This window comes from Leucopleurus acutus (assembly GCF_964270905.1).
Source record: "Leucopleurus acutus genome assembly, chromosome: 4".
Taxonomy (NCBI): Eukaryota; Metazoa; Chordata; class Mammalia; order Artiodactyla; family Delphinidae; genus Leucopleurus; species Leucopleurus acutus.
The window spans coordinates 62823659-62849650 of NC_139146.1; the positions used below are offsets into that span (position 1 = coordinate 62823659).

Consider the following 25992-nt stretch of genomic DNA (forward strand, 5'->3'; position numbering starts at 1 on the left):
GTGTCCCCTAAAGAAATACAGGCAGGCTTCAGAGATATTACGGGTTAGGGTTCCAGACCAGCACAATAAGAAGAATATTGCAATAAGGCGAATCACACAAATTTTGTCATTTCCCAGTGCACACATAAAAGTTATGTTTACCCTATAGTATAGACACTATAATGTAGTCTTTTAAGTGTGCCATAGCATTATGTCTAAAAGAGACATACATACCTTACCTAAAAATACCTTGATTGCTAAAAAATGCTAACTATCATCTGACAATTCAGGGTTGCCACAGACATTCAGTTTCTAAAAAATTCAGTGTCTGTGAAGTACAGTAGAGCTAATAAGCACAATAAAACAAGGTATGCCTGTATAGGACGTGCTAAAGTTGATCTTTAGGCCTTTGTATGTTGAGTTATAATGTAAAAGAAGAGTTTAAATGCAGTTCCTCGGAGTAAAATTAAGATTTTTCTCTGCCCAGTGATATAAACTTTCAACAGTAGATATTTATTTTCCTTAGTGTTCCTTAATCAGAAAACATTTTTCCCTTATAAAAGCACAGCAAAACAGACCTCCAAAGATGACTTGAATTCCTCAGATTGCAAGACTGCATGTAGTGGAGACTCACTCCTGTCCCTCGACACACTTCTTCATGTCTCTTAGGAAGCAGCCAAGGCTAACCCAGGAGTGTTCAGACTAGGTTCCCTGCAGCTGTCTTGGGGGAGGAGGTGCTGTTGGAGGAACCCTCCCTTCCTGCTCCCCTCCCCCCATTGTTGTTTCTTCTCTCTCCCTCCCCGCCTCTCTCCCCCAGAGTTCTTAATATTTGATTCGGATAATGAGTCCTCTGCCAAATTAAACAAGAGTCTGGTTTGGGCTCAGCTCGCTTTGTGATACAAATCATAGAACTTCATTTGTACTTAGTTCCTTTGGTTATAAAATGGTTACAGTAGTGTTGGCTCTTCACATCTCATGGAATCACATTAAATGATAAATGTGAAAGTGCTTTGGAAACCTAAAGACGTATCACGTGTCAAGTGGTAACATTTTTGTTACTGTTATTGCGTTTGCAGCAGTGGTGTGTTTAGCTTCCTATACCAGTGTTCCCTAGCAGGAGCAATGTAAAGGAGTGCTGGCTTTATTCATTCAGGGTGATTAAAAAAATTTTTTTAAGTAAATTGAGTTATTTCAGTTTGTATCATTTTAGACACTTTTGTTTTAAAGATTTCATTTTCATGTTGTAGATTGCCTACTAATGTCCAACAGCCAGATGGTGTAACCTAGTTCCCTCCTTTTTAAACTTGTAAAATTCTAAGCCAAAGGGGTTGCTGCAGTAGTGGCTATAGAAAAGAGCAGGCTCGTAAAATGCACAGCTCCCGGTTGGAGCTCTGGCCTCTGAGGAAATGGCTAGTGTCTACAGGCCCCACCCTGGTGCCACTCTTTTCCCATACTTCCTGGAAGTACAGTGAGTTTCTAGACGGGACCCGCACTGGTATCTCCTGGTCGGCGTCTGGGGGACCTGAGTCAGAAGATTAGTCGGTGCTGGCAAATGCTCGATTCTCTGGAGAACCCCAGGATAAAATAGGCAAGGAGATGGCGCTGTGGGCGGCGTGAGACAACGTGATCTTGTGTCACCCCAGCAGGCAGAAAGGGAACGGGGAAGAACGCCATAGTTTGTGTCTGAATTCTCTTTTTAAAAGTTAAGCAGAAAACTTCTCTTTTTAATTGGTTTAGTCTGGGAATATTGTAAGAAATGGATATTTAACTCCATGTTGCATTGTTATTGATAATGTTTGCCGTGGACAGGGTTCTTTGGTGAATCCTGGGCCCTCGGACCCAGCTGGGCAGAAGTTTGCAGGGAATGAGATGGGATAAGTCGTTATTGCCCCAGAGGTCAGAGCACTGAGCAGATCCGTCCAGTACCCTGCGGGCCGGGCGGCATGGTCTCCAGGGAACTGGGAACCCAGGACTTGGTAGGTCCATCTCCCCTGCCGGAAATGGTACTAAAAGTAGTGCCCCAATGTCTGCCTGACAGGCCCCCCAGGATCACCTGCTTGTTTGTAGGAAAGCAGAGAGCTGACCTCCTCATCGTGGTCTGAGGTGGTCATGAAGATGAACTTAGGGAAAGAATTTAGAGCTCATTCAGGGAAACCTCCTCTGAAAGCAGGAGCGGAGTGCCTGCATCCAAATCCCGGCCTTTCCCCTCAGGAGCCGTGATCTGGAACCAGCTGTCTAATTTCTCACCTATGATATAGGGTTAATTATGCCTCTTGCCACACTGATTGAGATAGGGGAGCGTGATGTTTTTATTGGCATTTTTTTTAAGAATTGAAGAATTCACAAGATGAGAAAGACTTATCAGTGGTGCACACGTTTCTGGTATCAAGTCACCTTCCCCGTGTGGAAGTCCTGGTGCTCCCGCCGGAAGCTTCTCTGGCCTCGGCCCCTCTGCAGGGGGTTGCCGTGGAGCCGCTGGCCCGCGCCGTCCTGCCGCTGGAGCCCCGGAGGAGCTGCTGTGCTGATCGGCCGGGGTTTTGATTCTCTGGCGGCCAGTGTGAGCCATGGCCATGCCTGGAATGCTCTTCCACTGATACAACCATGACTAAGTCCCTCACCTGCTTCAGATTATTGCTGAAAATCACCTTTTCACTGAAGCTGCACTGGCCGCTGTATTTCAAGTGGCACCCCACCCCATCAGACATTCCTAATCTTATCCTGATTTTTCCCATAGCATTTATCTCTTTGAAACATACTCTAGTTATTTACTTATTCATTATCTCTATCACCAGGTTCCCCAGTCCACAGGCTATATGACTTTTAAGGGAAGGCAAGTAAATTGCTCAGATTCTTACAAGCTTAATATTTGGTCCTTAGTGATTTCTCAACTCCCTCCTCCTTCCTCTTCTTCCTGCTTATGTCCTTTCTGCTCTTACTTAAGAAATGCTGCCTGAAATTTTAAATTATGTGGTAGGTACTCTGCGTATGAAAGAGAGAGGTAAGAGAAAATAAAAGCATTTACAACTCTGAATTGGTATAATAATAATAACTTATGCCCCTTTTTTTGCCAAGAGCTTTACATGAGCTATTTCCTTTAATCCCCAGTCAACCTTAAGAAGGTCGACATTTTTATTACACCAGTTTCACAGATGAGGGAGCAGAGGCTTGGAGTGGCTGAAGTCACTTTCCCCAAACCACAGAGCTGGGCGGCAGGACCAGAGGTCGTGGGTCTGTGCCCTGCAGTTCCTGGTGAACTGCACATAGGCCCTGCGGGCCTGCTCCCTCCTCTGGAGCCTCCCTGTGTCAGGCGTTTGTTCTCAGTCTATTCCTGTGTCCCCTTGCCAGCCAGGCAGCAACACGTTTCAGAGCATTTTAACGTGTGGACTTGCCTTCAGTTAATCGTACCCCTCCCTGCATGTTAGCACTGGGACTGGAGCGTGCTGGGGAGGGAGGTTGATTTCTTAACACCTGTCTAAATTTTCTCCTCCCAAATCAGACATCTTCATTCTCTGCCGCTGTTTGCTTCCCATCCTTAGGGCGCAGAGAGCAGCACCTTCCACAGTGGTCTGGGACCACTTGGACCAACATGCTTTCTGCATGTTCCCCTCCAGCTGTGAGACCTCCAGATCCTCAGGCAGCTGAGGGTCCCAGAGGTCCCTGCGTCAGCCAGGCTGTCCCAGGCAGAGAGCGTGCTGCTAGAGGCGCCTCTAGGCCTCTTTGCGGCTCTGCCTCAGGGGTGGGACCCATGGGCGGCCCAGGTGTCTGCAGCCGGTGGCATGAGGGACTTGTAAGTCTCCTTGTAAGGAACACTTTAGCAGTTGCTTTAAAAGTTTCAGGAACTTTAAAATGTTCCAGGTACTCAGAGTGGCTCTTTGTGGCTCTTTTGCATTTGTATTCTGGTACTGCAAACTTCAGTGAAACAGGTCTAACCTTTCTTCAAGGGAAAAGAGTGAGACAGGGATATTTGTACTGTCCCATCCATTTCATCCTCTTTGGAAAAAACTAATAAAGGAAACTAGAAATTTAAAAACCATGGTGTTTGCAGAGCTGTAAGGGTACAAGGGAAGGAGAAATAGAATTTTCTGTAATTTGGGGGTTCTGGTTTTCATAGATGGGCTAAATTCTAGAGAGAAACGTGTTAGTGAGTAGGGAGTGTGACTCCAGTTAAGTATAGTGTGAAAGAGAGGAAAGTCCAAAGCCAGGCAGTGTGGACAGAAATGGAGAGATTAGACTAGCACAGATACTGTCTCAAAGTCAGCTTGTCCCTTCCTCAGGCATGTGTGGCTTTCTCTGGGCACAATTCCTGTGAAATAATTGAGCTGTAAGAATCTGAATTTCATGTTTTGGAGACTTAACTGGTAGGCAGTTAATTTCCATTAGAAATTTACTTACAAATGTTTAGTAGAACAAGCGCAAACATTCCCAAATCCCAGGCTGTTTTGTTTGTTTGTTTGTTTTTAACTCAACAGAGACCAGTTGGCCTCTTCTAGGGATTCCCACTTGAAGTTAGTTTACCAGAGTCTAGCAGGGTGGTTTCCCTTGTGACCCTTGGAGAAAGGCGGGTGTCTGCTTCTCAGCTGGTAGGTCAGGTGTACAGCATCACCGCATCACTGGGGAACTCTGTGATCAATAGGGCAACCACCAGTTTGTGCTTGGAGACTTGGCAAGGCAAGTTTATTTTTGTGATAAAACAAACATAAGTAGATTGTAAAGTAGAATACTAAGAGTTGCATGGTGGTTTAAATTTAAAGCAGCGTCTTCAGTGATGCTTTAAGTTTGTGGCCACTTATAACTGGTGCCCCAGAAACCCCAGGGAAAGGCATTCTCTCTCCTTTGTGTTACCGGTTCTTTGGGTGAAAGGTATGTACTTGGTAAACTATAAACTCGACAGAGGGTGGTGTTATGGGGGCCCAGTTAAATCTGTCACAGGGCAGAGCCCTGAAGGTCGGGTGTGTTTGAGACTGCATTTGTAGAGCAGGCTGCGGGCGGACGTTATTGTTCCTGATAACCGCCCTTTGTCACTTTCAAGCCTTCCCACTGTTGATCCCCACCACAGGCCTGCTCTGAAGGTAAAGGCAGTAGAGGTACGCTCATCCCTCAGGTGGAGAGTGAACACACCTGTAGGTTAAATGGCTTTCTCCGGATCCTGATCTAGAGCAGCACTTCACAAACTACTGTGTGCTCAGAGTCCTCTGGCGATCTTGGTAGAGGCAGATTCTGGTGCTGTGGGTCTGGGTGGGTCCAGATGGTCTCCGTTTCTGACAGGCTCCCCAGTGATGCTGATGATACTGGTCCACTGTGAGTGGCAAGAGCTTAGAATGAGTGACCATGGTCCGTCCAGCCCAGACCATCTAGTGCTAGGTTTAGGACTCCTCTGTGTCTCTCTGCTGTTGTAGATAACCTAAGGCGTCACCCGTGTGTGTCAGACCTCAAATAAATCTGGGTCGTCAGTGACATTTTTTGAGAGGATTTGTGCTGCCTGGAGAAGCAAAGAGTTGCTCTGGTGGGGAAAATGCAGTGATACAAAACACATGGCAATAGGGATAAAGAAGAATCTGACAATGTGCCAAGTGAAACCAAACATCTGGCCTCTGCCTCGTTCCTGCTGTTTTATTTTTTAGGGAAGCTTTGTCTCCTGGGTGGCAGAGGGGCACAGAGAGTGTGCAGGTGTTTGTTTTCTTAGCTGTGGGCTCAGACCCTAATTGTCTTGCCTGCAAAAAGTGCTGAAAATCAACTTCTGACTTAGATGTTTGGTAGTAGAAATACTCCACAGTTTTTCTTCGTAGTGTTTCATACAAAAAATAATTCTTTGTTGTTAAGAAATAATTTTTTAGGTAACTCCCAACTGTGGAATGGGGGAAAATTCTTTTACTTACCTCTGTGCCAAGGAACAATTTTAGTCTTGGTCTAATGCCTTTCATTTAAGCATTTCAGATTACGTTGTGCATTTACCGATTTCGCCAACAATAGAAGCATTCAGGCTTTACGTGTCTTGTTTAAAAAAGGAAAACCCATCTAATATAGATAAGATTTATTGATTTGAAACCCATTGTATAAGTAAATAGTCCACTGAAACTAAAGTTCAAAGGCTTTTTGTGTTGAGTATAGCTGTGTCAATATGCCTAATTTATGATACAGTTAAGCCAATTGGATTAGATATTAGATGTAAATAGTAATGGCAAAACCAAGGAAATATAACCTGAATCTTTATAATGACTATTCTGTATCATTGTGAAAAACGGAGAAACTGCTGTGTGGCTATGATTTATTTGTATTGTTCATGGCCAAATTTTCAAAAATGTATATACCATTGGGAAATTGTAACGGATGATCTAAGCAGAATAGCTGCAGGTAGGACTTCACTGGAGCCTGTAAGCATCACAGTGACATCTGTATGACCCTTTGTTTTGATCCCCGGTTCTCAGCGTTCACTGTGTATCAGTCACGTGGGGAGACTTATAATATGGGCGGGCTGCACCTGCCCCTCTGCTGTCACTGTGTCAGGAGGGTGGGGATGGGCCTGCACTTGAACTCTTCTTTCTTTTTAAACCCTCCCAAAGCATTCTGATTGGGACCCTGAGTGAAACCGCTGGTTTAGTTAGATGTCAGAGGGTGACTTGAGGCACTGTCACCACTTGGTGGCAATGTTGCTCCCTGTGTCTTGATCACCCTCCTTTCTTTTTCCAATCCCAGAAAAGTGTGCTTTCTCTTTTTCCATTGTTTTTGCTTTTGGCCTTCTTTTGGTTATAGTATGTACCTTCCTCGCTCATTTGCAACTTAATTGAATGGGGAGAGCTACCTTCTGAAATCAGGATGTTTTTCTTTCTTTTTCTACAAGGTTTTAGGGAGTGGGCAAAATAAGGAAGAAAAAAATGGTCTCTGATTGCCAGATACATGACTTTTTAAGATTGTTCTTAACTTTCTTTCCATATAACTTTGCTTTTCTGTGGCCAAGAAAGACCAGGTTCAAGATAAAGTATTGCAAGCCAGGGATTGATTGTTCATGGATTTCAGTAGTTGGAAGCTACTAGCTTTTTCTCCTGTATTGTGCTTCTTGGCGCGTGATTACCGATGGGGAAGCCACAGTGAATGGCAAGATTCTACCTCAGTTTGCTGTTTGTGTGCCTGGTAACAGTTGTAAGTTAGCGTTGATGGAGCCTTTCCTAATTAACCATTGGCATTTAAACAGTCAGTCCCTTATGCTTTGTGCAGAGGCTGGGGTCAAGGGTTGATGGTGATACAGAGACGAAATTTTAACCTCTGCTGTTGGTAGGAAGGCTGCAGGGGCTGAGGGCCGAGAGCTTGGGCACTGGAGGTTCTGGAGCCCAAAGGCCTGGGTGTGAATCCTGCTTACGGCACCCTGGCTGGCAGGGAATTCCTCCTTAGGGCTCATCTAACTCCAGAGCCTGTGCGCCTGCGGGATTAGAGTCCAAAGTCGAAGATCTAGATTTGTCACCCTTGAACTGTAATCTGTAGAGACTGGGGCAAGCCACTGAAGTTTGTAAAGCAAGGAAATGAATGGTAGGTAGTTTGAAACTATTCTCAGGGGGATAGAGTCTGTAGACATATCTGAACTTGAAGTAGTCTCAAAATCGGGGCAGGACTAGGGTGAGGCAAGCAGGCACCCTGAGTGCAAAATTTAAGGAGGCACTCAACTTTTAGGGCCCTGCAAGTATGGACCCTTCACTTACATGGCCCTGAGAATGATGGTACCCTACAGCCTGGACAGCACTGCCAGGGGAGTGTAGATTAACTCAAAGGAGGAGTCCTTGGCAGGAAGGCTCGTGTTTTGTTTTAAAAAACAGCTTTATTGAGCTAAAGTTCACGTATTATACAATTCACCCGTTTAAAGTATACAGTGTGTTTTTCTGTATTTACACGGTTATGGAACCATAACCACAATCTAATTTTAAAATATTTTTGTCCCCCAGAAAGAAACCCATAGCTGACACTTCCCAAAACCAACCCCCCTCCCCCCAAACCCTAGACAACCACTAATCATCTTTCTGTCTCTATAGATTTGCCTATTCTGGACATTTTATATAAACGCAGTCATGCGATATGTGGTTCCATGAGTGGGGCTGCTTTCGCTTAGCCTAATGTTTTCAAGGTTCATCGTGTTGTAGCGCGTATCAGCGCTTCATTCCTTTTTACGGTCAATCAATACTCCATTGTATGGATAGACCTCAAATATAGTCATTTACCAGTCGATGGACATTTGGGTTGTTTCCACCTCTTGGCCGTTTCTGAATAGTGCTGCTGCGAGCTTTCATTTACACGGTTTTGTGTGGTCGTGTGCTAAGAAAGGGTTTTAAGGGTGAGTGTGGAACCTCGTTCTCTGGGGGGCTTTGAGTTGCCACCCGTGACTCTGCCCATGGGGACGGTTAGGCCAGTGGGGGTGGGTGAGCCTCCCTGCTGCTGGCCGCGTTTGCCTTTCTTCCCCTCTAGGCTGAGAGGGCGGGTGCGGGGGATTTTGGTGTTTCCCCCTGAAGCTCCTGGGAAGGCGAGGGCTGGGGAACCTCCGTCAGGGCTTCCACAGCTCTCCCATTCTGGGAGGCAGGGGAGATAGTCCCAGGGCCGCAGGTTAGTGACACTGGCCCAGGGCAACATTTCTTTCAGCTGTTCTCAGAACTGTGTGCCCAGAACCCCCTGGAGAACTTGTGGAAACACAGATTGCTGTTCCTCATCCCTAAAGTTTCCGATTCTGAATTCTTGGTGGAGCCTGCGAATGTGCAGTGCTTACAAGTTCCCAGGTGATGCTGACACTGCAGATTTGGGGACCACACTTTGAGGTCCTCGGAATTTCTTAAGCTGATAGGCAAGGAAGGGTACGTCCTATTCTGATTTAAACTCCAGCCAAAAAAGCCCTGAGTGGTTGTTAGTTTAAAAAAAAAAAAAAAAAAAAAGATTGAAAATTGGAAATGTATTTTATGGCAGATTATGAAACAGCCAACAAATTCTGTCTTCTTTGCAGTAAAGCTAACTGAACATTAATAATAGCCATTGTCATTATCCTTATCATGTATTGAGCATTTAGTGTTTGCACTTTCACAGTTGGCTGACAGTCCTCACGTCAGCTCCGTGCAGTTGGTACTGTGCCCATTATTTTGGAGAGGAGGCTAGAAATATTGAGTAACGTGCCCATAGTTATTCACAGTTATCCCACAGCACTTAGTTCACACAGTTACTTTTCCAGTCAGGTCAGTTCTGCTCTAGATCCAGCATCTTAATCACAGTAATGAGCTGTTGACAGTTTTAGGAATAAATTATCAGGAGTTTTGACTGGTTTACTCACTTAAGTTAGTGTTTGTGTGGTGATAAGCTGCGTTAGAGTGAAAAAACAATTCTTACGTTGGAAGTGTTCTAGAATTAAATGTTAACTCCTGCTAATGTAGCACGTGTTTGGGGCATTATTTACTGGTAATTCTAATTTTTTAAAAAACAGAATTAGAATCTTCCTAGTTGAATGGTTTCTGTTAAATTCATTCATTTAAATGAAAAATGTACTGTGCCTCCTGGAGGGGCAAGACCGGGCGTTGCATCGGATGTGAGCAAGCGGCCCCAGAATTACAGCTGCTGGCACACTCAGCGCCCTCGTGGTTTTGTAAAATCCATAGATAAAGCAAAGGAACACATTAAACTGCTTTCTGAATGGATGTTTTTCCGAGTAAATGTGTTTTATCACTTTCATATAAATGAAAATATTTGCAGAATGAGTACTAACAAGATTTTAAACATCATTTACCAAAGTAGGAATAATGTGATTATGGTCTTATAGAATTCTGAAAATAACTTGTAGTCCCAAGTATGCGTTTTATACCAGAGAGAATAATGGGTTTTCCACAGTAAGTTTGAGTATTGTGCTTCATTTCCTCTCCCTCTCCTGGTGTGTTAGCATGAGAACTTTTTTTAAAAATAAATTAATTTATTTTATTTATTTATTTTTGGCTGTGTTGGGTCTTTGTTGCTGTGAGAGGGCTTTCTCTGGTTGTGGTGAGCGGGGCTACTCTTCGTTGCGGTGCACGGGCTTCTCACTGCAGTGGTTTCTCTTGTGCGGAGCACGGGCTCTAGGCACGTGGGCTTCAGTAATTGTGGCACGTGGGCTCAGTAGTTGTGGCATGCAGGCTCAGTAGTTGTGGCTCACGGGCTCTAGAGCACAGGCTCAGTAGTTGAGGCGCACGGGCTTTGTTGCTCCGCAGCATGTGGGATCTTCCCGGACCAGGGATCAAACCCGTGTCCCCTGCATTGGCAGGCGGATTCTCAATCATTGCACCACCAGGGCAGCCCCGCTTGAGAACCTTTGATTAAGGACAGCTCTGGCAATGAGAGGTTACAGCCTTACCTCTGCGGTTTGGTTTTTGGAATTGTCTTTTGCGGCAGCATCTTCCCCAGTTGCCAAGGCGAGGTTTTTCTTTTTTCCTGTTAGCACCAGCCTTGTCTCCTGCCAAGCCTTGTGTTGGGGGCAGGGCTTTTTCTGCCCTGCAAGGCTCATTAGATTGCGGGGCTTAGATTAGAGGCCATAGGCGGGGATACCTGCCTTAACAAAGGGGTATTTCTTCTATCCCTGCTAAATGGCTAGTGTGGTTTGAGTTCATCATTCTGCCTGAGAGAAATCTGTGCACCACATCCTGGAAGTTTTCTTCCATTGTCCTTAACACTCCTGTCTCAGTCACACCTGGTATATGTCCCAGCGTACAGCAGGCTACATACCGTTAGACCAGATGTTCTACCAGCACATGGCAAAGTCACCGGGTTTCCATTCATTTGCCTAATTTCCTCTGTGCGGCCCCTTCCACCTTTTTCATCCCCTCACTTCCAGGTACCAGATTTTTGACATCATTTAGAGATTGTGTCTGACTGAATGTACTGGAAATCCTGCCACACTGGTGTAACCGGAGAGGGATTCGTTTTTCTCACATAACAAGAAGTCTGGATGATGATAAGCAAGGTCATTCACTGGCCCCGCGATGTCCCCAGTGAGCTGGGGTCCTTTTTCCTTTTCTGTTTCATCCTCTCGAATGCTTCCTGGTCACAACATGGCTGCTTCACCTTCAGCTTCCGCTGCAGCTCTGAGCAGAATGATGGAGGAAGCAACAAGGAGTGGGGGGTGGGGGTGGGTGGGTGACCCCTCTACACCAAGAGAGCGAGCTGTTGCAAGAAGTCCCTAGACGAGCATTACTTGTGTCTCATCATCCGGAGCTCTGTCACCTGGTCACTCATGGCTGTAGGGAGGCTGGGCGACACTGTTTCCTGGCTGAGCACACGGCCACCTTGTACGAGGGGCGCCCAGCCGTGGGGATGAAGGGGAGCGTGGACGTGGGGCGGGGCCCAGGGGCTGCAGCCTTGCCCAGGCAGAGTGTCTCTCCGCCCCTGTGCCCAGAAAGCTCCTCCCCCTACACTCTAGCACTGGTGGACGCCTTATCTTTCAGCCCACTTCCCTGTCATTTCTTCCTCCTTTCTCTCGGGCGTGGTCAGCCTCTCCATTCCCGATGTTCCTTAGGGTTTTCGTTTGTCCCTGTTGGACCGCTGCTGCTTTGTCTCGCGGTTCTTTGTCCTGACCTTCAGATCTGTACCTTCTAACATGGTAGCCACTAGCTACTAGAGCTATTTAAGCTCAAATGTGAAAATTCAGTTCCACGCGCTGGACTCATTTCGGGTGCTCGAGAGCCATGTGTGGCTGGTTGGCTGCATGTTGGAGAGCACAGCTCTGGGCCATTCCCCTCATTCGTGCTCTCCTGGACACGCTGCTCCGGGTGGTGAGCTCTCTGAGGTCCCCCTTCGTCCTGACTCGACTCAGGATCACAAGCACAGCACACTGCAGGTGGCGCTTGTGCTGTGTTCCCTCCTAACCGAAGTGGTGGGCTTTGGGCAGAGGCAAGGTATTCTGTGACCCACCCGGCTTCTAAAATGATCGCTACTGGATACGTACAAGGTGAGTCCACTGCTTTCAAGGAATCCTAAAAGTAACTGGAAACTTTGAAAGTTATCTGTTCCACATTCCTTATTTTACAGATGAAGAAACTGAAGCTCAGAGAGAGAAAGGGACCCGCTTAAGGTCAAACAGGTAGTCAGTGGTAGAATGAACTAGAATTGTGGTTCTCTTTCCATTAAACCAGACCTGATCGAGTGTCACCAGCCTGTTTGTTTTCCCTAATTAAGTTCTGTTCTTGCTTATTCAGCCAGTTTCCAGCTTCTTGAGAGAGGAAGTTGTTTCTTGCCCTTGGCTGTCCTCAGATGCCCTCCGCATCTAGGCAGTGCTCAGAGGATGCTCAGGAGACAGATGAGCGTAAGCCTGCCCCAGTCAGTCAGTGATTAGCTGCAGGAATCAGAATATGACTCAAGCAAGCTTAATCAGAAGGAGGCTCATAAAACTCAAGATAAGAGCAAGAGTCAGGAACTGGGACGTTGTCAGAAACCCAGGAAGTCTCTCTGGCTCCCTCGCTTTTGTATCCTGTAGTTTTTCTTTTTTTTTCCCGGTCTCCTCTTCCTCCTGCACACCAGCCTTCCCAGCTTGCTCATCATTGTACGCGGTCTGCCAGCCCCCCGGGTCCGTATGATCTTTTAGCTCCAGAGGCATCCAATTACCTGTACCTGACTGCCAGGTTTGGGGGAGCTGATTGGCCCAAGTCATGGTAGCTCATCCAGGGAGGGATGGGAGAAGCATGGTACCAGCATGGCAGTGGGGACCCACCCAAGGTATTATCTGGGCTGTGAGGAGGAGAGGAGCAGGGCCAGTGCTGGGAAGAAAGGGCATAGCCTCCGGCCACCACAAGTCAGTGTGTTCTCTTTACGTATATTGCTGACGAACCAAAGGCAGAACCAGGAGAGTGAAAGTAACCGGGGCTCACAAGCTTTTTAACAGTTGGTGGTTATCCAAAAGTAGGTGAAAATGTGTGGGCAAGTATGTATGTAAACTTCTTATTACCAGGAGTACTTGGATAGAAGCTGAGTGACCTGTTAAAGATTCCTCTGCTGGGAATGAAACTCGATTGATATATTTACCCAGTAACAAGAATTTGGAATTCTTAGAGCAAGTAGATGTCACGCAGCTCAGCAGCCAGAGGTGGTCAAGAGCCCTGGAGGAGGAAAGGCCGGCCACTCTGGGCTTCCCGTGGACCTGGGGCACAGCCGTGTGTGGGTGTGAGCTGGCCTCGGGGCCCTCTCACACACCTGTGTCTGCTTCGCTCTTGCCCGACCGCTGCACGCGCTGGGAGCCCATTTCCAAAACCCATTTCCAGCTCCGTGAGTCAGGGACGCTGTCTTGTTACGGTTCTGCGACCTGGCACAGGGCTTGGTGTATAGATGGTGCTTGGTTTCTGTTGGAGGCGGGGGTATATGATTTTGGAATGTTAACCAAACATGGGTATTCTATCGTTAACTACTCAGACTGTACTGTGTAAAAAATAACATATACCTGGAAAAATACAGAGAAAACATATTGATATTCTACAGAAGTTTTGATAAGTTGTAGTCAGAGGTGGTATTTTCCTGTTTCTCTTTTTCAGTTTTACAGTGTAGTTACATTTTGATAATAGGAAAAACTATTTTTCATTAAGAAACATTCAGTACATGTTTAGGCTTATGGAGGTTAAAATGGAAGCACATTTCTGTCACAAATCATGATGCTACCAGGTATTCAGATTTCTTGGAAATGAACCCAGTTGTAAAATCACTTCTCTTTTGTGGGCTTAAACTACAGGTGATCACTTGGTGATTCCCACTTCTTCTGTTGAATTATTAAACTTGGCATGACCAGTAACTTGAGCTGCGAAAATGACAGCCTTAGTTTGCAGAAATCAAGCCTAAAGGTTAGAGATACACGGTCTTCGTTTGAAGCGTTCTTCTGCTTGGCCTCCCCGCCACTGCTATTGCCTGTCTCAAAAACCTTTGCTCCCAAGGGCCACTTACCACCTGCTTACCCGCCCCGGGAAGGAGCCTCAGAGGTCCCAAAGCACTTTGTTGCCTAATGCTTATTGAGAGTCCAAATTTCTCTGGTTCCAGCAGAAATAAGATTTCAGGATGTTGATAGTTTCAGAGAATAGTTTGGGAATTGATATAATAAAAAAATTGTTTAAAAAGTTAAATTAGGAAATAGAAAAGCCCATGGAACCCTTTTCTCTATTTCTGGTAGCTTAAAAGATACCATGTTGGGGACTTCCCTGGTGGTCCAGTGGTAAAGAATCTGCCTTCCAATGCAGGGGATGCAGGTTCGATCCCTGGTCAGGGAACTAAGATCCCACATGCCGTGGGGCAACTAAGCCTGCGTACCGCAACTACTGAGCTCATGTGCCTCAACTACTGAGCTCACGCGCCTCAACTAGAGCCCACGTGCTGCAAACTACAGAGCCCACGTGCTCTGGAACCTGCATGCTGCAACTAGAGAGAAGCCCGCGCACCACAACGAAGAGCCCGTGCACCACAGCAAAAGACCCCGCATGCTTCAATGAAGATCCCACGTGCCTCAACGAAGACCCGACACAGCCAAAAGTGAAATTAAATAAATAAATAAAAATCTTTTTTTTTTAAATAAATTTTTTATTTTTGGCTGCGTCGGGTCTCCGTTGCTGTGTGCGGCTTTCTCTAGATGCAGCAAGTGGGGGGATAAGCTATTCTTTGCGGTGCATGGGCTTCTCATTGTGGTGGCTTCTCTTGTTGTGGGGCACAGGCTCTAGGCACACGGGCTTCAGTAGTTGCGGCACGTGGGTTTCAGTAGTTGTGGCACATGGGCTCAGTAGTTGTGGCTCGCGGCCTCTAGAGTGCAGGCTCAGTAGTTGTGGCGCACGGGCTTAGTTGCTCCGCGGCATGTGGAATCTTCCCGGACCAGGGCTCAAACCTGTGTCCCCTGCTTTGGCAGGTGGTTTCTTAACCACTGCATCACCAAGGAAGCCTCATAAATAAATCTTTTAAAAAAAAAAAAAAGTACCGTGTTCCATCATCTCTGATTGCTCTTTCCATACAACTAAAAACTTTTTCTGAAATTGTAATCACTAGGTTAGTCCAAATCAGTATGTTCTATTTCTAAAATAACATAGTTTGCTAAAGTTTAAACTCTGTGGTTGAAGTCATTTTAAGGTTCCTGGTAATATAATGTTTTGGTTTTTTCTGAAGAAGTAATATCTCAATGATACGAAAAAAGCAAACATATCATGGTGTCTATTTTGTGGTGGCATAGTGACCCGGATCATCTCCCCACTAGAAACTTCTCAGTGGAGGCTTTTGGCTTTTGCCTTCTTGGTCACCCATATTAATATCAACTCCAGTCCACTGCCACAGTCCCTGGCTGTCCCACCCTCAACCTCTCACAGGTCCTTTGGTTGTGATCTATAACTTTGCTACCAGCTGTGGGTCAGAAATGGTTTCATTATCATCCTCTTGCTACTTCATTCTTTCTGGAACGGTATAGTTCTGTCCCCATTGTCTTTGGCATGTGTGTCTGCACTGGTTTTTAGCTGAGACTACGGACTCTTGGATGGTGGGTAAAAGGGCTCTTTTGTTCACTTAAATACTTCATATTCCAATTATGATACCCTGAGTCTGTGGAGCTCAATAAAGTCTCCTTGATATTGTTGGTAGCTTAAATTATTTGGAGCTTTTCATGTTAGAAAGAAAAGGGGTTCTTAATCCAATACCTTATTTTACAGATGAGAAGATTGAGGCTCAAAGACCATAATACCCATAGGAGCCTTCCTCTGCATTGTATTTAGAAATCATGTGCAGGGTCAGCACCCTGGAGTTGGCCGACCTCAGAGCAACCTGGTTACAGCCCTGGAGGGGGGTGGGTCTGGGCTGTGGGCTGCTGAGTTGCTTCCCACCTCTAGGACCTTGGGCCTACTACCTCACCTCCTTCCTTCCTTTGTCAGAGAGGTGAGCTTTAACTGTCTCCTTCCATGAGAGGCAGTATTGCATAATGAATGTGAGCTTGGGCCTAAATGAGGCAAAAGTGCATGCCCTGGGAAACCCTCACATGTCTGCCGGGTGGAGAGACAGGACTTGGGAATGTGATTTCATGTTTTGAATTGGAGTGACCTTTGGGAGGATATCCTGGAATCTCGGGTCTTCATTTATATCAAGACTCCTTCCTTGCACACCTGCCCTTTCTGAGTTGCCAGAGTTTTAAAAATGGGCCCTGTGGTCCTTTGTTTTCTTCTTGTGTCACGAGGCAGAATAAAGTGAAACTCGGTGCTAGCAGATTGACTCCCATTGTAGTGAGTATGCCTGCAAATGGCTCCTGGCCGCTTGCGGGAGAAAGGGTTGTGTATAACTTCAGAGAGAGATGATTGACTGGGTAGTCACCGTAGCATCCTGCTTAAGAGTGTGGATTTTTGAAAAATGGTTGTAAGTTTTTAATTGTGGTAAAAAACACATAACATAAAATTTATCATAACCATTTTAAAGTGTTTTAGTTCAGTAGTGTTAAGCATATTCACATTGTTGTGTGATGGGTCTGCAGGACTTTTTAATCTTGCAAAACTGAAATTCTTTACCCATTAAACAGTATCCCTCCATTCCTCCTCCCCCCACCCCTGCCAGCTGTCATTCTACTTTCTGTTTCTAAGAGTTTGACTACTTCAGTTCCCTCATAGAAGTGAAATCATACAGTATTTGTCCTTCTGTGACTGGCCTATTTCACTTAGCGTAGTGTCCCCAAGGCTCATCAGTGTTAAAGTATATGGTAGGATTCTTTCCCTTTTAATATTCCACTGTATGTATAGAGTACATTTTGTTTATCTGTCAATGGCTATTTAGGTTGTTTATGTCTCTTGCCTGTTGTGAATAATGATGCATTGAACATGGGTGTGCAGGTATCCTTCCAAGAGCCTGCTTTCAATTCTTTTGGATATGTACCTAGAAATAGAATTGCTGGATCATAGAGTAGTTCTCTTTTTAATTTTTTGGGGAACTGCCATACTGTTGCCCATAGCAGGTGCACCATTTTCCATTCCCACTAGCCAGTGCTCAAGAGTTGCTAATTTCTCTACATCCTCACCAACACTTGTATTTTCTGTTTCTTTTTTGAAGTGGACTTCCTAATGAGTGCGAAGTGATATCTCATGGTGGTTTTGATGTGCATTTCTCTGACGATTAGCGATGTTGAACATCTTTTCATATGCTTGTTGGTCATTTTTGTATCACCTTTGGAGAAATGTCCATTCAAGCCCTTTGCCCACTTTTAAATTGAGTTATTTGGTTTTTGTTGTTGAGTTGAAAAGTATGGATTTGAAAATCAGACTGTTCTGGGCTCTAGCCCTGGCTCCTCCATTTATGAGCTGTTTGACTAGAGGCGGCTGCCACAGAATCCTCAGCGGTCTCTTGGGTGTAGTAGTGGCACCCACCTCATAGAGTTAGGGATGTTGGGCAACCACTGAGGAAGGACCCAAGAAATGGGAGCTAGAGGGAAGGCAGTCTGTTCCAAACAGAGTTCTGAAGGAAATAAAAACAGCTGCCTTCTCAGTCCCCTCCACAAATGGCGGCCGCTCTTTAATTCCACGCCCCACCACCTTCCCTTTGATCATACCAGACTTTTAGGACAAGCGAAAGGATGTGCTTGGACAGTCAGAGGCTCGGTGGCGTGTGGAGGACACTCACGTTGCCAAAAAGAACGTCTCTGGGCATCCTGGGCGGTGTGCTGGTGGTTTGCATGCTGGCTTCAGCTTTTCATTGCCTGAAGTCACAGCCAGAGGAAACGTGAGTCCTTAGGCAGCAGCGGTTTGATGTCCCTGCTCCACCCCAGGTGCACGCCTGTGGGGACAGGCCCCGCCTCACTGAGTGGCCCTGTGCTCTGAATTCAGAGGTGGAAAAACTGCAGGCCAAGAGTGCTGACAGATGCAGGGGTCTGGTTTCTTTTCAAACTCTCTTGATGGGAGAGACAAAAAGACCGGGAGTCCTTGTGAAGAAATTAGTCATAGATGTTTCACTCTTTAAAATCGTCCCAGCAGAAGGTTAACATGCAGCTTTCAAGTGGTCCTGGAGGTTGGCAAGTGCAGTGAGGTGCGACCTGGCCAACTAGGCCCACAGTTGCCAGGCTCCAGAGGGTAGATTTCCCCCCGTGCTGAAACCGTCCTTGGAGTTCAAGGTGCCACTTTGAAGCAGAGTGTGCTGTGCTTGGTTTATCTGTGCTGTGCCAGGATGTTTAAAAAAGTATCTGCCCTTTGGAGTGGCAGATACGTAACTCTTTACCGAATTACTTTGTTTATTCAATCAGTCATTTTCTCCCCTCTTTGTTTTGTCCTGTGCCCAGGTAACACCTCTCATTTCTTACTAACTGAAGCGCACTCAGTGTGCTGGGATTTGTCATGTTCAGTTATGGTCAGTTAGAGAATTTCAGATTGTTGCCCTCTTTAATGAGTTTTTTGGGCAAAATGAATTATGGTAATATTTAAGAAATAATTTTTAAGAAATAATATTTAAGAAATTTGCTTACTACAAAATCAGCTTTCAAAGACCGTTTGAACTTGACCATGTCTACTTTAAGTTATATTATTTATAAACACGTAGATTAAGTAGATTGAAATCTGTTGAAGTTTTGAATGAGTATCAGTGTACTGACTTTAAGGGACAGAAGAAGCCTTCTCAGTGAGCATGTAGTTTGCTTCCATTTTCTTTTTTTTTTTTAATTTTTTTAAAAAATAAATTTATTTATTTTATTTTTTATTTTTGGCTGCATTGGGTCTTTCTTGCTGCGCGCGGGCTTTCTCTAGCTGTGGTGAGTGGGGGCTACTCTTCGTTGTGGTGTGCGGGCTTCTCATTGCGGTGGCTTCTCTTGTTGCGGAGCACAGGCTCTAGGCGCATGGGCTTCAGTAGTTGTGGCTCGCGGGCTCTAGAGCACAGGCTCAGCAGTTGTGGCTCACGGGCTTAGTTGCTCCGCGGCATGTGGGATCTTCCTGGACCAGGGCTCGAACCTGTGTCCCCTGCATTGGCAGGCAGATTCCTAACCACTGCGCCACCAGGGAAGCCCTTGCTTCCATTTTCTAGTTGAAGACATCGAAGCTCGAAACTTTACTAATGCTGAAACCCAAGTTTCCCAACTGCCCAAGGTATGTGGATACCCAAGGAGAATGCTACTTCCCAAGTTGATTTCTTTCAGGATATAGGCCCTTATCCAGGCAGTGAGGCTGGGGTTTTCCAGGTAGAAAGGTCGCATTTCCACATGTAACCCAATGAGCATTGTGTTGAGTTGGGGGAAGAATTGGGTTCACTATTTTAAACCTCTTATTTCATAGTGTGGACTTCCCCATCCCCTCTCCCCAGTAAAGCACAAAAGTATTTCCTAACTTTTAAGTCAGTGAGCTTCCTTTCATGGATTCTGACCTTAGATCATATCCAGATAAGCATTGTGTAATGGGATGGGTGGGGTTAGTTTTTTTTTAGTCACAGATGCATGAGAGGCAGGAGGGAGGTTAGCAGACTTAGTAATGGGGCTTTTAGCAGTTCATCCCGTCTAAGTCAGAGTTCACTGCAGGACTGTTGTGTCCCTTCATGGACCACCTGTCCTGCCTTTGGGACCTTTCTTCCCACTCTCCTTCTGACCTTTTTCCTTAGTCACACATTCCTCTCTCCCCAGGCCCCTTTTAGAGACCTCTGCTTCCCATTCCCACTTTCTTCCGCTTTCCCAGCAACTCCCACCGAATGTTTTTGCCAGCTCTTCTCTGGGGATTCCGGGACTGTGATGTGACCTTCTCATTTTTGATTATTTCTAGCTGAGTGGCTTCAGATGCTCCTCTGTGGAGATGAGTCCTCAGTGTGCCCGCCCTGCCTGACCCCTTCACATGGGCCTGGGGTCAGGATCCCACCGTCTTGCTCCTGCTGGGCGTGCCTCAGGGCTTTAGACCCTGGCCCCACTGTGACGGTTGCAAAGGGTGGTTGTGGACCCAGGTGGCGGCGACAGTGCGGTGCTGACAACAGTCCAGAATCCACATTTACATCTTCAGTGAAAATCCAAGCAAAGACCCCTGTGAGCACTTATTTTTGGGAGCTGGGGTTATAGGTAACTTTTTCTTTCTTTGTTTTCACATTTTTAGTGTCTCTAATTTCTCTGCAAATCAGTTAAAATATTACTCTTTTCATGGGGAAAGAAAAAAACCAGTCACCATACCTGAAAACCCTCGTCTGAGCTGGAGGGTAAAAAATAGGGCTTCCCTTCTTGAAAATCAGCATCTTACCATCTTACCGGTCCCTCTGAGACTGGACGCCGTGCAGGCCGCTCTCGGCCTCCTCTCTCCTTCCACGGCTGGCTCCTACACTGCCCCTGAGTCGGCTCTCAGGCCTCCGTGGCTGCAGCGGCTGCTGCTTGTGCCTCGCAGAACGGCTCTCTCTGTACCTCAGTCTTTGGCATCCTGTCGTCAAGGACAATAATGTTGTTTTCAGCGAAAGTCCAAAATTAACTTACAGGATCCATCCCCTGCCAGTGACAGGACGAAGGAGGTTTAGCGTGTGTCATTTAATTAGCATGCAGAGATTCTGAGTGCCGAGTCGTACACAGAGTGCTGTACAAGGAATTGATATGAAAGTGGATTTAATGCTAGATACAGGAGCATGAAGTGTAGTCAGGGAGACAGATACATACCGAGGGAGAAAAAAGGATGGGAACTGCTGAGTATGACTATAGCCAAGTTCAGGTTTGAATTGGAAAGCTGTGGCTGCCAAGGGGAAGAGCCTTTTAAACTCCCTGGAGGATTTCTCTTATTGTCTTGTGTTGATGCAGTGCTGTTTTGTGGCATAAGCCTTAATGATTTGGGGGTTATAACTTTGTCAGGATAAAGGGATCCTTCTCCACCCCAAGCTTTATAAGTATTAAGTACAAATTAAATACACAAAATCTATCCATCTATATTATAAATGTGTGACAGAAACTATGTCTTGACTCTTGATTCTTTCACAAAACCTTAATGCTTTCTTGCCTTGAATGTATTTTCTCCGATCTTTTATTGAAAACCTGTGTTTGTCTCATGTCTTGAGTCTATGGAGTTGTTGTTCTTTTTTTCTGCATCGTCTTATGGGTTGTTCAAGCGATTTTAATTGGAAGGTGGGCTCATAAAGCAGGCACTGGCATATGCTCCGAGATCGTCTGAGGGCTTGGAAGCACGTGTTTGTTGAGTGTGTGCCCAGGTGGTGCCCTGCAGCTTGTTGTTTGGAAGAAGCATTCCAGATCTGCTTCGTGCAGCAGGGTAGATCAGGTCCTGCATTGACAAGGAAGTAGGCAAGGTGAGGAAGCAGGATAAAAGGTAGCCTAGGTGACAGTCCACTTCTAAGTCCAGTCCAGGACCCGGCTTATGATAGAAGCCACATGGCAACGCAGACCAGTAGCCACGTTCATGACACAGATGGCAAGTTCAAGCAGATCCCTTGTTCTGGTCTCCGGGTCTCCCCTCCCCCTTAAAAAAAAAAAATCTGCATTTTGCCAGTCCACCAAGAGTCGAAAGACCAGCCTGTTCCTTTAGGTCATAATAAAGCCTTGTGCTCTCAAACCTTTTCACTTTTTTCTTAGCTACTGACCTCTTTTTTAAGGAGACTTTACAGAGGCCCTGTAAAACATTAACTCAGACCTGCTATGCTGAAATGGAGTGGAGGAGTAATTTAGAACCACATTTGCTCCTGCTGTGGACTGAGTGTTTACGTCTCCCCTAAATTCATATGTTGAAGCCCTAATACCCTGTGTGTTGGTATTTGGAGGTGGGACCCCCTGGGTGAGGTAACTAAGTTTAGATGAGGCCATGAGTGTAGAGCTTCCATGATGGGATTAGTGTCTTCCTTCCTGATAAGGAGACCAAAAAAAAAAAAAGAAGGAAGAGACCAGACTTATTTCTCTGCCATGTGAGGGTGCAGCAGACCGGAGAGAGGGCCTTCCCCAAGCACCTGACCGTGCAGGTGCCCTGATTCTGGACTCCCTCCAGAATCCTCCAGAACTGTGAGAAACGAATGTTTGTTGTTTAAGCCACCCAGTCGATGGTATGTTGTTTTAGCGGCCTCAGCTAAGCCCACTCTGCCCCCCGCCTCTCTCCTGGCCCCCGTGTGGCCTTTGCTAACAGAGCATCCTGGGATACAGTTTGGAAGCCAGCGCTCCGTAGTGCAGCCACGTCACTCTCACCAGGCCGCACTGTGACCCGCCTAACACGCTGTGCTGTGGTCCAGGGGGATTTGAGGGTGAGAACGATGGTTTCCTCTGTAGGCTTCTTTTCACCTGCCCAGTAGAACTGAGGCACAGAAAAGCCCCTGAGACCGCGCAAACCTTGCGCGCAGGTGGGGTGCCTGGGCCTGTCCTGCTGGGAGGCCAGGAGGTCCTGGAAGCCATGCGGTAAACAGATGAGTTGCTTTTCTGCAGATGGTTAAAGAACACGAGCTGAGAAATCGTGATCTTAGCTTTTAGTAGTGTATTTTTCTGTTTGTGTTGAGTGACTCCTGGGTCTATGTTTCTGACTATTTATGTTCATATCTGGAAGTTTTCTGGAAGGAAATTTATTATCGCTGTAACAGTGTGGGTAGTCTATCTGGGTCAGCAGGGAGGGACCATTTTCTGAATGCATTTCTTAAGAAATGGTATTAATTTTAGTTTAAACAGTTGCCTTCGACAAAGGGAAAAGCAAGATTTGGTAGTGTTTGAAAAGCAAGGTATGTTACATTTAAAATTTTAATTTAATGGTCAGATCATCTATAATGGATGGAGTCATTGCTGAATTAATTTAAAATAATTTATTTAAAAAGGATCCCTGTTCCCAAGTGTTATATAATGTGAAACCACCAATTAAGGTAAACCTAAATAGTATAACTTACTAGGTTATACTAAAGTAAGTGTTCCAATCGTGGAAAACCCAGGATACCGGGTCCCGCCCCAGAGTTTGTGATCTAGTAGGTCTAAGGCGAGGCCAAGAATTTGCAATTCTGACAAGTGACCAGGTGATACGGATGTTACTAGTCTGCATACCTCACTTTGAGAACAACTCCCGTGGACTGAACCCGTGGCCTGGGTTCTGGTGATGGTGATCCCATGTGCTGGTGTGGGCAGTGGGGTCAGGAAGACATCTCACCCTCGACACCCACAGCGAGATCCAAGCAGGGTGGGCTTGGCCAGCAGCTGTTGTCATGGAGAGTCAATCATGTAAGTGACGCATGTTGGGTGGTCTGACCCCTTTAAAAAGAATCCATGTGGATGAGATCGAAGGGCTGAGGTAGCAGCTGGGGCAGATGGCCACGTGGTTAGCGCTCTCGGGCTCTTGGAAACAGAACTTACTGACTGGTCATTTTTTCACCTCTTCTCTAGAGCTTCTGTAGGATGGCAGTCTTGCTTCACTCGCACAGGAGGCCTTCACTGTCTGACCAGACTCGTTTCTCACTCTCTGCGTGCTCTCCCCCCACCTCACCCCACCCGCACTTCCCCAGGGTCGTGTGGAACTGCTCGAAACTCCCCAGGAACTCACCACGATGGGCTGTTTTAATTCCCTCCCTTCACAGGGGGTGGCCTTCCTGGGTGCGCTGCAGGACTTACGACGTGACCAGTCCCTCCACCGCTGCCCCTTGCCCACTCCCCATGGAAGGGGCAGACTAGGGTCACCTCTCCTACAGGTGGGTCTTCCATCATGGCCCTCTGCACTTACTTTGGCCACCCTTGTGGGCTCCTGTCCTGCCACTTGTCACACTGTCACCCCTGTCATGGTGGCCTACTCAGCTGTCCCCTTGGGGGACAGAAGTTGGTTTCATTTCATCATTGTTCTCGGGATGAACTAAATGATTGTTTGGTCCGAGAGGTGATCAACACCTTAATGTGTAATGTGTTCTAGAAAGCTTTATATATAAAACATTGTGTATCTACCTAAATGTCAGATATCCACATATCTCCATATAGATAGACGTATGTAAAGTTTATGTAAAGTTTTAAAATAGTTTTTCATGAACTTGAGAATAAAACTGTCAAAAAGAGCTGAGCCCCGGTCACTTGGGCCTGGAATTGTGTGCCACGTGGGGGCGTCACTTGTTTCTTCCTCCTTCGGTGCCTGTTTTTCCTTGTTCCCTTCGCCTAGACTGTCCCCCTCGACTTCTCTCCCTTCTGCTCCACCTTTCCCAAGATGCTCCAGGGCTGCCCTGACCTCCTGCTTCTCTGAGCTGCTCTGGCGTTATTGTCTGCGCTCAGGGCAGTGACTGTCAGCCCCAGGGATGCCGTTCTCAGGCTCTTAGAGGCTCGGCTGAGGTTTGCACGGTGCTGAGGGAGCATAAAGGGCCTGGCAGGGAGTGACAGGAGGAGACTTCCCAGACGTAACCTTGGAGCTGAGCTCTGGAGGAGGAAGTCAGCCACACAAAGGAAGGCCAGAAGGGCAGCCCAGCCGCTGTAAGAGTGGCTGGGCCTCTCCAGTGCTTCCTGCCTCTTGTGACCACAGGTCCTGGACACACTAAGGTGGTGACCAGGACAACACTGTTATTTTCTTCATAGAGAGTACATGTCTGTCTTCCCCAGTGTCCTTCAGTAAACCAGTTTTCTTTTTTATCCCCAGCCCCAGTCTGACTGTGGAGAAGTCTAAACAGCACAAAGATTTTGCCAGGTTTAGATTAAAACAGAATAATGAGGATAAGAGCAGTTCAGCACATACCCCTGGTCGAGTACCCCTGGTCGAGCGCTGCTGTCAGCGCTCTCAAGGGTTCTCATTTAATCCCTGCATCAGAGCTGTGGGAGGTGGATGCTGTCATCGACTGTGGCCTCTGGATGAGGAGGCCGAGGCACGGAGCGGGCAGGGCCATGCTGCGTTCCGGGTTGCTAAGTGGCAGCACAGGTGGAATGAGGGCCTTCTTCCCCTCTTCTGTGTTCATTCCCGTCGCCCCGAGGCCCTGGGATGAGCCAGTCCGGCTCCACCAGCAAACCAGCTCCACGTCTCAGGCCTTGGTCACCGAGGCTGTCACAACAGTCCTCACTTACTGGGCGGTGGTGAGGGTGAGATGTGTGGCTACTTGTGAAGCACGCTGCCTGGCACAGAGTAAGCGCTCGGGGTGAGCTATTTGAGCCTCCCTTTCCCCATTGGGAAGGGAAGGGGGTTGAGCTGAGTCCTCTTCTAGTGCCCCTTTCAGCCCTGCGTCTCCGTGCTCCTGTGGGTGCTGACGATTTCCCTCACAGGCCAGGGGAAGGAAGGAGAGTGAGCAGGGGGGTCCCCTGGGTCCTGGACTCACCCCCTCACCTGTCCTGGTGGCCCTGACCCAAGGGCCTTTGGTGGTGGCGGCTCTTTTCCACCTCAACGTGTCTCATAAAACTGCAGGAACCACAATTTGAAATTCAAGGTCCTATAAGTGGTAATAGAAGAGATCGAACCATGACGAAGATCAGCATTTCGTATGCCGACCGAGGCTGAATGTTTGTTCCTCTTTATAGTTTTATTGTCTTTCATCAAGAAACGAGAGCCCTGACCTTCGGCCCTCCCAAAAAGTACAATATTATCCCCGTTGCAGATACGAAAACAAATGCCATTCATTTCAAAGGATAATTTTCTTTTTTAATTTATTTTGGCTGCCAGGGGTCTTCACTGTGGCGCGCGGGATCTTTAGTTGCAGCATGCGGACTCTTGGTTGCAGCATGCATGTGGGATCTGGTTCCCCCACCAGGGATCAAACCCAGGCCCCCTACTTTGGGAGGGTGGAGTCTTACCCACTGGACCACCAGGGAAGTCCCTCTCAAAGGATAATTTTATCCAGTGCACTAAATAAAACTTCATGTGTCTACAGCCTTTTCTTGGTTCTTTTCAGGCTTATGTAGGCCTTGACTTTCCCAGGCACTACCTCCCACCACGGGGGTGCTTCTTGCCTGTACTCCCAGCTCAGCCCCGGAGGGAGGGAGGAAGCGGGGGCCGCTGTCGGCTGCCGGCCCCCTCCCCCGCCCCGGCTCCCCAGGAGCGCCCGCTGTACGCCTTCCCTTCAGTCGTCTTCTCCGTGCCTCCCCCCCACCCCCCGTCCCTGCCCTGCACCTTCCTGCTTCCCCTCGAGCTGTGAGCTGTTGTCACAGCTCCTCGCCATGCTGAGCCTTGGAAACTCACCCCAGATGGC

The 25992-nt window shown here is 46.9% G+C and overlaps 1 protein-coding gene across 2 annotated transcripts in view; it reads left to right on the forward strand.

Annotated features, from left to right (window-relative positions):
- TBC1D1 (TBC1 domain family member 1) overlaps positions 1-25992 on the forward strand; it is a 142382-nt gene that overhangs the window by 71009 nt on the left and 45381 nt on the right. The gene's annotated exons all lie outside the window — the stretch shown is intronic.